Raw genomic sequence first — 17015 nt, 5'->3', positions numbered from 1 at the left:
GGAAGTAGATCCCATATGTACTGGGATGGAAAATGAGGAAGTAGAGCCCATATGTACTGGGTTGGAAAGTGGGGAAGTACATCCCATATGTCCTGGGGATGGAAAATGAGGAAGTAGAGCCCATATGTACTGGGGGTGGGAAACGAGAGGGTAGATCCCATATGTTCTGGGGATGGGATAGAAGATGGCAGAAAAAGGCTGACCCCCCCCCAAACTCTAGGATGTTCCTCCTGCCTCATGCTTAGGACAAGGGAGCCCTGGTCCCCAGAGTGTGAGGCAGAGTTTCTGAGCAGAGCCAGGCTCCCAGAGCCATGACTCAGCCCCAGGATCCTCTGCCAGAGTGGCAGGAAAGGGAATGACTCATCAGCAGAGACACATGGAAAGTGGAAAGAAAAATGCCAGACCAGCAGAATCTCAACCTTTTGTCGGCATTTGGGACAAATGTTCTGACCCCTAATGAGCAAGAGGTAGCACTTAGAGGCTTACAGTGCCTGGAAAAATATTCTGGTCTGAGACAAGTCCTCAGAAGGGGGTCATCTTTTCTATCCTCCTGCCTCCATCCTTGTCATCATCAGAATCAAAGGTCACAATGTGCATTGTAAAGGGTGGCAGGGAAAAAAAAACTAATGTTGCTTGATCAGAAAAGTCTGTTCACTCTCTCTATTCTCTAAACTTGGCCCTGATTGAAGAGAGCCAGGCCCTTCCCTAACACTGCTGTCTGTCCTTTTTAGAATTTAAACCCCTTGAGGACAGAAATAGCTCTGTGCTGGATACATTGTGTTCAAATCTACATTTTTCATTCATTTATTTCTAGACTTTAGCTTAAAAAGGCCAAGGTGTCCCACTGCATCCAGGGCCACCTCCAGTCATCCTGATTCATATCTGGCCCCTGGACCCAGGTGACTCCGGAAGAAAAGGGATCCATTTCACTTTCATGGTCCTCTTTGAGAAGGAAGGACAAACAACAATAGCAAATCAGAGACAGAAAGAATTAAAATCAGAGTAAGTTAAAAATGGAAAGGTCTTAGATGTGCACCTTCAAGTCAGACTGTCTGTAATCATGAATTCCTTCCTACTGACATGAGCTAAAAAATTCTAAATAGAGGGGACACAAAGAAAGACATAAACAGCCCCTGCTCTCAGGGAGCTCACATTTTAATTGGAGAGGAAAGTATATAGATAACCATGAGCAGAGATGACATATACAGTGATCTCAGAGGGATTAGCATATGGAGGGACAAGAAAATAAGAAATTTGAGTTGTCTTGAAGAAAGTAAAAAAGAAGTCAGGGCACAGTGATGAGAAAGACACACAGTCCAGAACCAGGAGTCAGTTATGAACAGGCCTGGAGATGGAGCTTCTTGTGGGAGAAACAGCAAGTGAACTGTGCAGCCTAAGATGCAGTATAACTGGATCTCAGAGTATGGAGAAAGGAGTTAGATATAAGAAGTCATGACAGATACTTAAGGAGCTAAGTTGGATTTTATATTTGCTCACCGGGGAGGGGGTATGGCAATAGGGAGTCATTAGAGGTCACTGAGTGGTAAGGAGAGGAGGATGACATGGTCAAATACACTTTAGGAACACCATTTTAGCAGCTGAGTAGAGAGGAAGACAAGGCAAATCAAAAGCCTAACATCTATTTTATGAGTTTGAAAAAAACAAAGAGAACCTCTATGACATTAGACTTACAATCCTCATTTCCTGACTCCAAGCTCAATGCTTTTCCCCATGATGCTTTTTCAGTTTATTAGACCCAATTCCAGATTCTCCTCTAATGTAAAAACTTTTTCTAGTTCTGAATTCAGCTGAATTAACTCAATTCAACAAGTTTTGATTGAGTACCAGCTATGTCCCAGCTCACAGAAACACAAGATGTAGACCCTGCCCTAGCTCAAGGTCACATCCAAGGACCACTTCTAACTCAGTCTGTGAATCAACCAAAATTTACATACCTGATGCAATTAAATAGTATTTAGCCAAGTACAAGATGGAGGAGCTATAACAAAATCATCTGTAAAAAATGGTCATATGACTCAGGGGATTTAATGAACAATAGTCCCTGTAGGAGAAAACAGCATAGGATAGTGTCTGAGAAAGGCTCATGTGGCCTTAGAAAATACTCTGGTTCAATAATCTAGATGCTCATCTTGGAGTCAGAAGATTTGAGTCCAATGGTGCCTCTCCAACTCACTAATTGTGAGTGATCTCCTCATTGAGGATCAGTTTCCTTATTTGAAAAATGGTAATTTAATGCAAGCCCTCCCTATCTCACAGGGATTACAATGAACATTGAAAGAGTTAAAGTGCTACATTGCTATCTTAACAAGGAAAAGTGTGATGGGTTTGAAGTTAGGGAACCTAGATTCTTGACTCTGCTACTTAACACTTGTGTGACCTTGGGCATTTCACAGAGGACTGTAAAATGAGGAGGATGGACCAGGTGATTTCTAAGTCTTCCCAGTCTATAACATTATATGATCCCTATGACCCTTGCATTCTAAACTCCCTCTTTTCTCTAAGCAGCTCATATATTTCTTCATATTGTTCCTAAAACCACAAAATCCTTTGTTGGTGTTGGTCATTTTTTAAAAGTTGCATTGATGTCTGTTGTCTTTCATATTCCAATTCTTTTCCTAAGTACATTCCTAAAGAATCCTCATTTGTTATGAAATGAGTTGAAAAATGAAGCAAAAGCTCAGTGACTACAGCTGCTGATGTATGCAATGTTGAACTGATCCCTTACCAATAGGAGAGAGGGATGTTTCATCATCTCTTCTCTGAAACCAGTATTAGTCATGGCATTTCAATTGAGATCTAGTGGCCAGCACTTGATGAACTATGACTCTCTTGTAGGCAACATTCAATCAAGCCTGGATATGCCCCAGACAGAATGGGTCCATATATTCTCAAAAGCAATTTCAACAAATGCTTATTTAGCCAGTATTAAAGCACAGCATGTGGCAAGAGAGGGCAAGGGAAGGTCTACATGTTCCATGACAATCCTTAAGATGTTCAGAGAAATCAAGGAAGGTTTCATGTTGGGACATGATGTTGGGCAAAACCTTTGGGTCTGACATAGAGGACATGAACAAGACTCAGTGGAAAAGAGCAGGTATGGATAGAATGCAATCTGCATCGCTGGTGGGAATATCTACATGAGGAGATCACAGATCCATTTGTATAATTAAGCATGTACAAAGTTCTGTGTCCAGTAGTAGAAGAGAATCCTTAAGAAAGTAGAGGACTGGGCAGAGCTAAGAACAGTTGGAACACAGGGCTTAATATAAGAATATCAGGATAGGGACAGCTAGGTGATGCAGAGGATAGAGCACTGGCCCTGGAGTCAGGAGAGCCTGAGTTTAAATCTGGCCTCAGACACTTTATAATTACCTAGCTGTGTGGCCTTGGACCACCATTTCCTTAAATAATCCTTAACCCCATTTCCTTAAATAAATAAAACAGAAGTTAAATGATTTATGCAGGATCACACAGCTATCAAGTGTCAAAGGTAGGATTTGAACTCAGGTCTTCCTGACTCCAGGTAGGGTACTATATCCACTGTGTCACATTGTGCAAAAACAATGCAACCTCTGTCCTTAAGAAATTTACTAGTAAGGGAAATTTGGACAGCTACATGGTACAATGGATGATGTACCAATCCTGAAGTCAGGAAAACTTTTTCTGAGTTCAAATTTGACCTCAGACACTTAATAGCTGTGTGAATTTGGACAAATCACTTAATTATTTTTGCCTCAGTTTCCTCATCTGTAAAATCAGCAGTAGAAGGAAATGGCAAACCACCCCAGTACTTTTGCCAAGAAAATCCCATGGGAAAAATGACCATGACTGAAAAATGACTGAATAGGAGATCCAATGTGCAAGAAAGGAACATCATATAAAGTAGAGCGGCATTGGGGGAGGGGGGGGGGAAGAAATGAAGTTGTCTAGGAAAATATAAAGGGGGGACAGAACACTTAGAATGAGGAATAGATAGGTGGGGACTGTGAGAAAGGGGCTGGGATCCAAAAAGACTTTATATAGGAAAAAGTTTCAGAGCTGTGTATGTAACGAGAAATTCAACGGGTGGAAATAAATAGGGTGTTGGCTTACCAAAAACCTAAAATCCTACAAAGCAGCTGATTGAATGAAAGTACCCTCTACTTATGTGATAAAATGCTAGTCCAGTTGACTACCATGATAGGGAGAGACCCAGGCATGAGGCCATGACCTAGGTGAATAAATATTCAGTGGGGAGAGAATGGGGTTAAAGAAAGACAAATAGTTGAGGCTGTGTAGTACAATCAATAACAGAAGCTGTAGCAATACTCTTTCCCCCTCTCCAGACTCTGAAGTGATCAGATAGTGGCTTACTGAAGCCCCAAAATTTGCATTATTCTCAGCAAGAAGCCCCAAATTGAGGATTTATCTTAGAATATAATCCTCTGGGATCCCTTCACCAGATATTCTTTTTTTTTTCATTTTTAGGTTTTTTTTGGGGTGGGGTGCACAGGACCTTCAGCTTTTTGGGTGTCCGGACCCTTTGGCAGTCTGCTAAAGTCTGTGGATGAATTACTTTGCAGAATTATGCTTTTAAATGCATGGAATAAAACACATATGATTAGAAAAGAAACTAATAATATTTTAATACATTATGGATGAATTATATAAATATATTAAAAATCACATTCATAAATCCCCAGATTAAGACCCCTTGCCCTAGAGTCTAATTTAGTACTTTGCATCTTATTATATTGGTCTGGGTCACTGATTTGTTTTTAACAGAAGATTCTTGGTGAGAAAATTGCCTCTCCTGATGCACCTGAGAGCCTTAGAGGTTTTCTGAGGGCAATGAGAGCTTATGTGACTTGTGCAGTTACACAACCAGTCAACATCAGAGGAAAGACTTGAACCCAGGATATCTTTCTTAGAGGTCAGGTTTCTATGCACTGTTACAGTCTGAAGAAGCAAATAAAAAGTCATTGAATTGAATAAAGCATGGTCTGTGACTTAGTGGAATTGGAAATTGCATAGGGTAGAACAACACAAATACAAATAACTATAATACAAAATTATAGAGATATGCTCAAAAGAGGTGTGAACAATATACTCTGGGGAGTATGAGAGGGGAAGAATTGGTACTGTCAGGTTAAAATACATGAAGCTGCAATGTCGATGGGGAGACCTGGAGAAAGATTAATACAGGAGGTGGTATGTTGTCTATGCTTTCGAGAGGGGACTTTAGCCACAGGTAAATCTGTGAGCAAAGACAGAGGCAGAGCAGAGAAAAGCAATGGCATATCATCTAATTTGACTAGGACATAGCACACGAAAAGGGGAGTAGTATATGACAAGACCTGAAAGGTGACATTTTATTAGATTGGGGAAGACCTTGAATGCCAGGATAAGACATCTGGACGTTATTTAATAGACAACAGGGAATCACTGAACTGCCCTGAGCAGAGAAGGTGCTCTCAATTATGCATTAGAAAGATTAATCTGGCAGCAACCATGTAGGATGGATTGATTGGAGGAGGGAGGAAAGACTGGAGGCAGGGAGACTAGCTTCAGAAAGAAGGATTTTAGCCAGAAACACATACATATAAACAATACAAACACTCTCTGGAGAAAAAGTTATATGAATTGGGTAAGCTAAAAGCACATGGATCAGAGGAGGAATGTAGGGAGTTTGAATGCTTGGCAAGAAGGAAGAATTGGCTGCCTCTACCAAATTAATCAAGGAAGACTCCCTGGAGAAGGTGGGACCTTACCAGAAGCTGTTTGCAGAAAGAAAATCAAAGGTACAGGGAACTTGAGGTGGGACAGAAAAGATGAATGGGTTGTTGCGTCCCCAAACCAAGAGCCCTCAGGCTTCCAGGGAACCCCAAACAATCTTTCTAGAATAACTTCACATTAATTATTCACCAATATGTACTCTATATTCTAACCTCACTGATCTACTTGCAGGTTCTTGTGTACAATATCCCATCTCTAACATCTATTACTTTATATAGACTGTTCCCCCATTCCTGGAAGGCATTCCCTCCTCATCTCTGTTTCTTAGAACTCCTACTTCTCATCAGCATTCTGTTTAAGTGCTGCACAGTCTTTCTAATTTTCAATTCTAACCCTTCTATTGTTAGAGGCCTCCTTGGTCCAGGCCTAAATTTAAATTGCATATATTTCATATTTGCTTAACTCTATCTATCTTATTTCTCTCTAGTAAAATACCCCCTCCTTATGGACAGGAACTGTCTCATGTTTCTTTGTATGGCTAGTATCTGGCACTGACAAAAAGTAGAAACTTAAATACTTGTTGAATTGAATAGAACTTTAAGAGTCTTTCATGGAATTTCTGAGCCCTCTAGGGCTTTGGTCCAATTCCTACATTTTACCCAGAAGTGAGGCTATAGAGAAGAAAAGGAAGGTCATTTGATTACTTCATAGCAGGCCTTGTAGTATAAACCAGATTCCTTGATTCCTCATTTAGTCCTCTTTCCATCTATCCTTTAGATTTGCTGCTTCTCTATTTCCTCACCCTCTCCCAACCAAAAGACATACAAACACTAATCTTCCTTCTTCTATAGCTATAGAGTCTTTCCAAGAAATCCTAGAAAGGCCCAGGGTGAAGGTTCTTTTAGGCAGAGCACAGGGGCCAGCTTTCACATCCCCTTGGACTATTCTCCCAGAAACCCTGGGAGACTGGAGGGTCAGAACTCAAGGGCATGACTGAACTCAGATTTGAGGAATCCATGGACTTAAAGGGACGATGTTGGAAGACTTTACTACTCCGAACCTTTCATTGCTCTCAGCTGCTTCTAAACTAATCAAGAATATGATGGTATCTGCCAAGGGCAATTCAGATCCAATTTCAAGCCCTTGCTGCCACGACAGGCCCCACCAGCTCCCACAGAGAATGGATGAAACACATGTGTCCAGAGAGGAAAATAATTCAGATGGCCTCCACAAAACCAGGTTTGGGAACTAACTGCTGAGAAACCAGGGCCAAACAGGAATTCCCTCCCTAAACTTCCTAAAGGCATAGGGATGTAGGATTGGAAAGGGAAAGATAGTACTACAGAAAATTTAGAGTTTGAGGAGTTTGAGGTTTAGGGGTCATTTAGCCCAGACTCTTTGAAATTGAGGAAACTAATGTCCAGAGAAGTGAATAGATTTTCCCAAGAACACACAATCAATCAATACACTACAGCATTCTCCTTCTCTATATACTAATGATAGGGAGGTACTGAGATACAATACTTGAATCAGAGAATCAGATCTGTCCTTTGATACTTACCTGTTTGACCTTGAGCAAGATAAGCACTCCAGGCTCAGTTTCCTCCTTTGTAAAATGAGATGGTTGGACTAGATGGCCTGAGAGTTACCTTCTGGCTCCAGAGCTCTGATCTTATGGAGTATATCCATAGGAAAGCAATCAGTATCATCAGGGAACTTGAACCCATACCATATAAGCAGTTGTGGTTCTGAAAAGAGAAAGCATTGACTTAGAAGGGGAGATGTGGCTAGGCCTTACTTACTCTGAGATCACAAGAAATAATGATTTTCTGGAGAAAGAATAAAGCAAATTTCAATGGAGATGCTAAATAGACTTTAGTGTAGGTTGAGGGCATTGTAATGGATTGGGGGGGGGAACATAGAGAAAGAGAAATTTTGAGGGGATAAATTTCCATACAGCTATGGCAGAACTAGTATTCTCAACTGACTTAACCTTTCTAAAAAGCTTTTTAACAAGGGCCCACCAAAAAAAGAGTGCTGTTTTAAAAATTGACTCACCATAGCATTAGGTTTGTTATTTGTTATTGAATAAGAATTACAGAGTAGAAACAAAATGTAGGGATAAATGAACACTTCTCTAGCTAGCAAAGTTTTAAAAAGTCCTTCAGGGATCAGTGGTAGAAACAGTCATTTATTATCTTTACAAATTAACTGAAGGAGGGACTGTACAGTGAAATCTGCATCTACACATGAGAATAAACTCTTCTAGGTAATGAAAAGCTAAACCAATGGGGAAAGACAGACAGAGAATCTTATAAGTCCATGTGAGTGGGAAGAAAAGTGGCAGATGTTTTAACGTGGGCATGTGTAATAGAATGTATTTAGGGATTTTAAAAAATACAAACCACCTGCATAAAATCTAAAATTCTGATCCAGGAAAGAGGCTTGATATCTGGTCCCACACAGGTGAATGAGTAGAGGGCATAACCAGTGTACCACTCCTTTTAGTTTCTAGTTCTTTGCCACCACAAAAAAAAAGAACTGTTTTAAATATTACTGTATGTATGAGTCCTTTTCCTCATTTTTTGATTTGGAGGATATAGACCTATTATTAATAGCACTGGGTTAGAGAACATGCACAGTTTTATAACTTTGGGAGCACAGTCAAAGTCTAGTATATGGAGGCAAGGAAATACTATTGTATCATAAGAACTGTTGAAATAGTTTGGGAGAAACCTAGAAAGACATAGAGGATCTGATTCAGAATGAATTGATCAGAACCAAAAGAACAATTTATATTGTAACAACATTATAAAAACAAACAACTTTGAAAGTCCTATAAGTTCTGATAGTCACAATGATTAGCCATGATTTGAGATACTTGTACTGAGAGAGCAATAATGAACTAATATGCAGAATGAGATAACACACTTTTGGATGTAGACCAAGGTGGGAATTTGTTTTTCTTGATTATATTTATTTGTTCTAAGGTTTTTGTTTCTCTTGGAGAGGGAAGAACAGGAAGCAATAAAGAGATAGGAGGAAGAGAAAATAAGCATCTGTTAATTTTTTAAAAAATTAAAATAATTAGCCCATTTACACTGTGAAGGGATGCTATCTCAAACAGAGAACAGCATTAATTCCCTGATGATTTGTGATGTTTCTATCAAACAGGGTTTCTAATCTATCCCATGGCGATTTTTCTTTGACATTGTTCTAGCCTCCAGTTCAAATTTCCTCTTGAACCCTCTGAATTTGTCAGTAAATTCTTTAACAACCATTTGTTCTATTTTATCTTTCAGATTATGACAGACTATCTTTTGCCCTCATCCATCCTTCCCATGGACCCTGGGATCTTCCGTTGTTCATCTTCCCTTATTACCTATACAACTCAGTCCTAGTTCCTTGCATAGAGAGAGCCAGGGGAGTAGGAGATAAAAGGGAACTTAGCTTATCTAGCCCAATTCCCTCATTGACCAGTAAGCAAAATCAGGCTCAAGTAATGCAGTGAATGTGGACCTCTCTCTCATCCTTGGTCTGCCTTGTCCAACAAGGTCAGTAGAGCATTGAACTATCTGGGAAAGGACATTGGACATGTGAATATAAAACAATCCTTTTTTTTTTTTTTTTTTGCAAGGCAAATGGGGTTAAGTGGCTTGCCCAAGGCCACACAGCTAGGTAATTCTTAAGTGTCTGAGACTGGATTTGAACTCAGGTACTGCTGCTTTATCCACTGTGCCACCTAGCCACCCCAACACAATCCTTTTCTAATACAGTTCTGCTGTGTGTGTGTGAAGAAAAAAAATATCAGCCAAAGAGTAGTTCATTATTATGACAATGCTCAAGATAACAACTTTCTTAATAAAAAAAAAATGTACATTTTCAAATATTCCTTAAGGGTCCTAATGAGATTTTCCAAGTTTATTTGCTACTTCTTCCTGGTTATGTATCTAAATAAATGGTAATTAACACCTGAAGCTATTTTCTTCTACATCTGGTCCTCTTCCAAATCTCTCAGGGCTTTGTTTCTAAGATTGGTATAAACAAGTAGCCACTACAACTACTAACAAGACATGATGGTGCTAAAGAAGAGTAAGAAGGAAAGGTTAAAATAGCTAGTCATAGAGAGGAGGGGTTGTCAGATGAGAATAAGCTAAAGATTAGGACTCTTTATTATGAAAAAGGGAAGTTTGAGGGGGATTGTCATTAAAACCTATTCTCTCAGACTTATTTACTAAATATTGCATTACCATATTAGGGATAAGGGGACAAAGGGGCTTTGAAATGTGTGTATATTTGTTTAGGGAAATTAAGGGAAGTATCAATTCACATTGAGTAATGAAGCATTACCCTAGCATAACACTTACAAAAAAAAGAGTAGAAATGGATTTAAAAAGGATTTGAATCAATTTGTAAATGACAAAACCTCACATAGCTACTAAAAAGAACTAGTGTCTATTCATCTTTCAACTGAGGTAAGATGAGACAACTACTATCTAAATGCATTTACTACACTTTTCTTAGGGACAGGATCCTGGCCTGGCAGAACCAAACCATAGCCTGACCCAATATGGCAATTCATACATTCCTAAATTGCTTTTAAGTGGACCCAAGAGTTGTTGATCTGGTGAGAAAACGGATTCAGAAACCATTATCAAACCACAAAGTTTAATCACTAAAGTACTCTTCCAAAGAGAATAAACTGTACCATGTTTTTCTATCATAAAACAAGCTCTCAACTTCTTATTGGAATTACTATCTAATCTTTTTAGTCTTCATTCAACATAAATATACTAATCGACTACTATTGAATTCGACAGTTATTAAGCTTTTAGAGTAGGCTGAGCACTATGCTAGACCTTAGGGGAGATGAAAAGTTTAGGTAAAACATATTTTCTCTCCTATTGTCTATTAGGAGACCAATACAAGTTCTACATTGACCCCTTAATACAGTTAACAATAATTCAAAATAATACATGAAAAGATATTCAAGGGAGGAGCAAACTAAGTGCTTTGTGAAATCTCTAGGGAAGAAAGATTTGTTTTGACTGTGGAGATCAGAAAAAAACTTCTTGGAAGATGATGCATAACAACCAGGAATAAAGAAATTAGGGATTCCTACTCTGGTCAAACCACATTTGAAATACTGGGTAGACCTCTGCATGTCAAAGTGGAAGAACATTGATTAGCTGGAGTGTATCCCAAAGAGAGTAACTAAAATGGTGAAGGTCCTAGTGTTCATGCCATATGAAGATTTATTCAAGGAAGTGAGGTGTTTAAACCTAGAGAAGATCTCTAGGGATAACCTGATAATTGCCTTTCAGTATCCTGTGAGAAAGTGATTAACCTATGGCAGAATTAGGAGCAATAGGTAAAAAGTTACAAGGAGATGAATTTCTGATTGATATAAGGAAACACTTCCTAGAAATTAGAGATGTCTCAAAGTAAAAATAGGCTCAATCTTGTGGGAGTAATGGGTTATCTCTGACTGGATGTCTTAAAGTAAGACTAGATGTTCACTTGTTAAGTGGGTGAAAAGTATTTCTCTTCATATATGAGTTGATATAGATGGGCCCTGAAGTCCCTTCCAAAATTAACATTTCTGAAATTTTAAAAGGAAGTAAAATTTGAGTGGACTTTAAAGGAAGGCTAACAATTCAAAATGTGAAATGAAGAAGGAAGGACATTTTAGATCTTTAGAGAACACATAAGCAAAAGCTTGAATGAGAGAGAGAGAGAGAGAGAGAGAGAGAGAGAGAGAGAGAGAGAGAAAATAGAAATCGTATGGTGGGTGGAGAATTCTTAAATGAGAAATAACAGACACTGAAGGAAACAAAAGGAGATGAATCTAGAAAGGTGAGGTTATGACAAATTGTGGAATATTTCAAAGCCAGGACAAGAAATTTGAACTTGCCTTGGTAGACAATAAAGAAGGAAAATTAGTCAGCTAGGTGCTGTCATGGATAGACAAATTGGGCTTAGAAATAGAACATTCTATTATAAATTTGGCTTCAAAAATTTACTAACAGTGTGACTTGGAAAAAGTCAGTCTCTCTGAGTTGAAATTTCTAATCTATAAAGCATGGATAATAATACCTAGCTCAAAGGGTTGATGCAAAGATCAAATGAGATAATATATATAAAGCACTTTCCAAACCAAAAACACTATAAAGATATTAACTATTATTGCTATTAGTTTTGTAAGATATGGTAGATATTTTGGAAAGTAGTAGATGAAAGATTTGTCAAAAGGCTATTATAAGAATATAAGCAGAAGATAAAACAATGATAATGGGAACATAGAGGAAGGGACAGATGTGAAAGATTCTGCAGAAGTAGAATATTACCATTTACAAGGATACTTACCGAAATCTTATTCTAATGCCTCATCATGCTATATAAGTGGCAATGGGGTCTCAAAGACTGTGCCAATGGGTCATAGATTTAGAGATGAAGGGAATTTTAGATGTCATCTGATCAATCTAATCTAATTTCACAAGTAAGCAAACTAAGATCCTTAGAAGATAAATCATGTGTATAGTCTGGTTTTGAACCCTGGTCTACTGTTCTTCTAATCAAACTTGGGACACAAATAGAAAAATATATGTATATTTATAGACACACATATGTTCATACTGTATTTGATTTGTATTTGTATGTAAAGGTATAGATACATATAGTTTATATACAGATACTACACATAGTGTGTATGCACATGCATTTGTATATGTATTTTATATGTATATATATATATATACACATTATTTTTTTGTTGTTATTAGATTGTTTCAATCATGTCTGATTCTTCATGATCCCATTTGGTATTTTCATGGCAAAGATACTGGAATGGCTTGAGATTTCCATCTCCAATTATTTTACAGATAAGAAATTAAGACAAACAGAATTAAGTGACTTGCCCAGGGTCACACAACTAAGAAGAATCTGAAACCATATTTGAATTCAAGAAGAGAAGTCTTCCTGGAGATTCCAGGCCAGACACTCTATCCACTACTCCATCTACCTGCCTTTCATGTTTATGTAGATGTGATATATTCATAAATGCATACTCTACATACATAAACAGCATATATATATGTTTAAATATAAAGTATATATACTTATATGCAAATATTCTATATGTATAAATATGTTCCCACTTATACATGCTATATGTCCATATATATTGTCTAGGTTGTGTGTATTTGCAGCCAGGAGATGCAGAGGACAGAGCCCTGGGCTTAGAATCAGGAAGACTTCTCTTCATGAATTCAAATCTGGCCTTAGATTTAGCTGTATGACCCTGGGAAAGTTACTTAAGCTTGTTTGCCTCAATTTCCTCATCTATAAATGCTTCATTCATTTATTGCTTTGGAGTCAGAGGGTCTAGATTTGAATCTCTTCCCTCTTGCTAGTTGTGCCATCTCCACCATTTTCCTGTTCTATACCTAAGTTTCCTCATTTGTAAAATGAGAGAGTCAGTCAGTTCTAAAGTCTTTTCTGCCTATGATCCTCATTGCTCAATCTTTCTCATGTCTCACTTTTTCTAATCAGGGCCTTTATTTCTCAATGTGAAAAGATTCTGTACTACCAATGCCAGAAGACTGTTGTGAATGACAAAGGAGAAAATGGTTGCAACATAAATGTCAGCTTTTATCATTTTTTATAAGAGGAATATAAAGTGCTATGAGATCAGATGGGAGCAACCCTAGCTGAGTAAGCCTCTGGCCTCTGAGACTAAGCACCTACATCTCTGACTCAAGTGAAGTAGTTTGCCTACATCCCTCCTAATCTTGACCTAGAGTTGTCATATGAGGAAAGGAAAATACTAGCTCTTTTTATCCATTAACCAATCTTCATATGGCATGATTTCAGGACTTTTCATCATCCTGACTGCCCTCATCTGGACCATAAAACTAAGATTCCCTGAGCCCTAATCTGGTGTATCCTCTGTTTGATAATCTTCAAGGGTTCCTTATTAGCCATCAGGGTAAGTTCAAACTCCTTTGCCTGGCATTGAAGTCTCCCAAAATGACATCACCCTATCTTTCTAGCTTTATCACTCTCCCTGATAGACAGTTGTGTCTTCATTGCTTCAGGAGACACTAGAGTGGGAGCATCAACCAAAGCATCAATTTACTCAACCTGCTTCTACCCTTGAACCCTATCTCACCAAGAAAAGGATGGCTGATCACTGATGATCTCTGGTGCATGGCTAGGAAGGAGATACATACATCTTCCATTATCAGATTTTGTCATTGAGTCTGAAATAATACTCCCATGGGTAAATATAAGTGAACTAGAAATAGCTTTGGAATCATCGACCACTTGGGATTATATACATATACATAATATATATGTATGTGTGTGTATATATATATATATATATATATATATATATATATGGCTACTCTTCCATTAGCACAGATAATTGAGAGTCGTGAATAATACTGTAAAAACTCTACAACTCCATCCTGAAAGCACCACAAAGTTATGTCTATACCACACAAAATATCTAGATAAAAGTTTCAGAAAAAACTCACATCTATTCAAAACATCTAGACAGATGCATGGTTATATTGTTCCACATCCATCCCAGATGTTCTGTTGTTTCAAAGCCAGAACACAAGACTGATAGGGGCAGAAGGATTCAGTAACTGAGGGTGGTGGCTGGTGGTAGTAGAGTAGGACCCATCCTCTCCCCACTCCCTGCCTCCCCCAAACCATTGTGCAGGAATGAGAGACAGCAATGTGAGCTGCCGGAGGAGGGGGAGCCAAGCCCCAGCTCTCATCAGAAGCAGCATTGTTATTTTTAGTGCCGTAATCAAGAGTGGGGCCCGCCTCTGGATCGGCTCGGGCTGTCTGGGCCGCGTGGGGCTGTTATAAATGGAACAGCTCATACAGCAATCAGTAGCAGCGGGCGAGGGGGCACAAGGCAGGGCAAGCAGCTGCAGCATCTGGAGGATTGAAGGGAGATGGAGGAGAGAAGAAAGAGAAGGCCAGGAGGGGGCAGCCTCTTCAGAGCAGGCTCCCCAGTGCTCCCAGAACCCAGGTAGGCTATTCAGGCATTCAGGAAAGAACAGCTTCCCCAAGCAGCTACCAGTCTTACTGTGACTAGAGATATGATCGGCCACAAGCCGCAATATCAGGGCTGCTAAAAGGGACATCTGCCCCCAAAGTACTTCCTCTCTGTACTTATCAGGTTGTCTGGCATCCTACCATTACACATTCAGTGAAAAAAAAACAGAGGCAGCTTCATGTAGTGGATAAAGAGCTGAAATTAAAGACAGGAAGGCTTGTGTTCAAATCCCACCTAGGATGGCAACTGACTGATCTTAGAAAAGTCATTTAACTCCCTCAGTGGAAATAACTTATTCACAGTGGTTGCAACAATTAAATGAGATAATGTATGTGACAGGCGCTTCAGTTATTGACACTTATTAGCTTTGTGGAAAGTGGCTAAGGAGATGCTCAGAGACAGGAAGATCTAGGTTTGAGCCTCTCTGCCACCTACTGCTGTTTTATAAGGTAGAAAGTAGTTTCAGATTTTCATTGGTAGAGGGAATTCCTTACTGTGAGTTTTCTGAATTGTTAAAATCACAGGTTTGGTTTAAAATGATAATTATTAACTAACAATAATAACTAGCATTTATGGAGCATATTAAGGTTTACAAGGTGCCTTACAAATAGTATCTAATTTTATCCTCACACAAGAACCCTGAGAAGTAGATGCTTCTGTTATCCTCATTTTACAGATAAGGAAACTGAGGTAAGACAAAGGTAAATTAATTTGTCCAGAGTCACTTAGTATCTGAAGCTGGATATGAACTCAGGTTTTGCTGACCCCATGTCTAGGATTCTATATACCCTGTTCCACATGTCTTTATATAATTTAATTATAAGATTATTATTAATCTAACAGACAAAGTCTGGGCCCCTGACATCTGAAACAACTCTTTAGTGGTCTCAAAGTTGGTACAAGAGTGACTAGTTTTCTGAGGCAAAGTGTATGGGGCAACAATCAAGGGTTCTTTTCACCTGAGGATTTCAAGCATAAGGTCTGCTTGTCAGGTCACTGTTCATGAATGGATTGGTTTAAATGACTCCAGAGATCCTAAGAAATACTGTGAGTCTATGATTCTGTTATTTACCTCTTTATTACCACAATCAAGAAGGCAGTACAATTGAGCTGTGAGAACAAGAAGGAAGCAGCTGCTCCCAATAAACCAAATAAAGGTATCAGCTGCACCTCAGTCTTACAGGGTATCTGTGTGTTCAAGCTAAGGGGGTTGAAAGGAAGGAAAATTAAAAAAAAAATCAGAGGAGACCAGGACTGTTTACCAGAACAGCCTTCCCTTTGTCTTATGGTATTCTTGTCTCTGAAGAATTTCCCATGCAATGGGATGAACTAGAAATTGTTTAACAATACACACCTTAACACACACACACACACACACACACCCCTACACAAACATGTTTATATATATATATATATATATATATATATATATATATATATATATAAACATATATTGAGAACTTCCTATCATGCTTTGTAATATGAAGAATGGGCCATGATAGCTCTCTATCATAAGGTCAGCAATGGTTACATTCTCAATTAGATACTTTGAGCCCTTTTTTTATTCTTTTGGGCATGATTGTATGAGAGGTCTCAGGACCTTTCAGGCATCAGTGAACCCTATTCTCTAGATAAAGGCACCTCTCTCCTTTCTTTGTAAAGATGGAGGACTATTAGTAGAATAGTGTATACACTGTCAGACTCAGTTGATACAAAATCCTCTGTTTGGCATAATCTGACTCCCTCCTACTTTTTCAAACTTCTGCTGCCTCTCCCTGCCACATATTATTAAATCCAATGACACGGGCCTCTTTACAATTCCATGAGCAAGACACTCTATTTCTTGGCCCTGAGCATTTACTCTGACTGTCCCCCAAATCTGGATTGTTTCCCATCATCTCCCCCAATTAAGCTCCCTGACTTGCTTTAAGTCCCAACTAAAATCTCAGCTTCTCCAGGAAGTCTTCCTAATCCCTCTTAATTCTAGTTCATTTATTTTATTATTTCCTATTTATCATATATATATATATATATATATATATATATATTTCAGTATATAGTTGTTTGCATATTGTCTCCCCATTAGACTGGAAGTTCCTTGAGGGCCAGGACCATTTTTTCCCTTTTTTTCCATTTCTCAGGTACTTAGCACAGAGGAAAATTAAGCACTTGCTAAATGTTGGTTGATTGAAGTATTAGTTAT

The 17015-nt window shown here is 38.6% G+C and overlaps 1 long non-coding RNA gene across 1 annotated transcript in view; it reads left to right on the top strand.

Moving 5' to 3' along the window:
- Positions 1–13721, top strand: part of LOC141522245 (uncharacterized) — a 34498-nt gene extending 20777 nt beyond the window's left edge. Inside the window, exon 3 of the long non-coding RNA XR_012478167.1 lies at positions 13609–13721. This is a non-coding gene — a long non-coding RNA (uncharacterized LOC141522245). The remainder of the gene's footprint in view (positions 1–13608) is intronic.
- The last annotated feature ends 3294 nt before the right edge of the window (positions 13722–17015 follow it).

Source organism: Macrotis lagotis, chromosome 1 (assembly GCF_037893015.1).
Source record: "Macrotis lagotis isolate mMagLag1 chromosome 1, bilby.v1.9.chrom.fasta, whole genome shotgun sequence".
Taxonomy (NCBI): Eukaryota; Metazoa; Chordata; class Mammalia; order Peramelemorphia; family Peramelidae; genus Macrotis; species Macrotis lagotis.
Note: the sequence above shows the minus strand (reverse complement) of the source record. Positions and strands in the feature narration are given on the sequence as shown.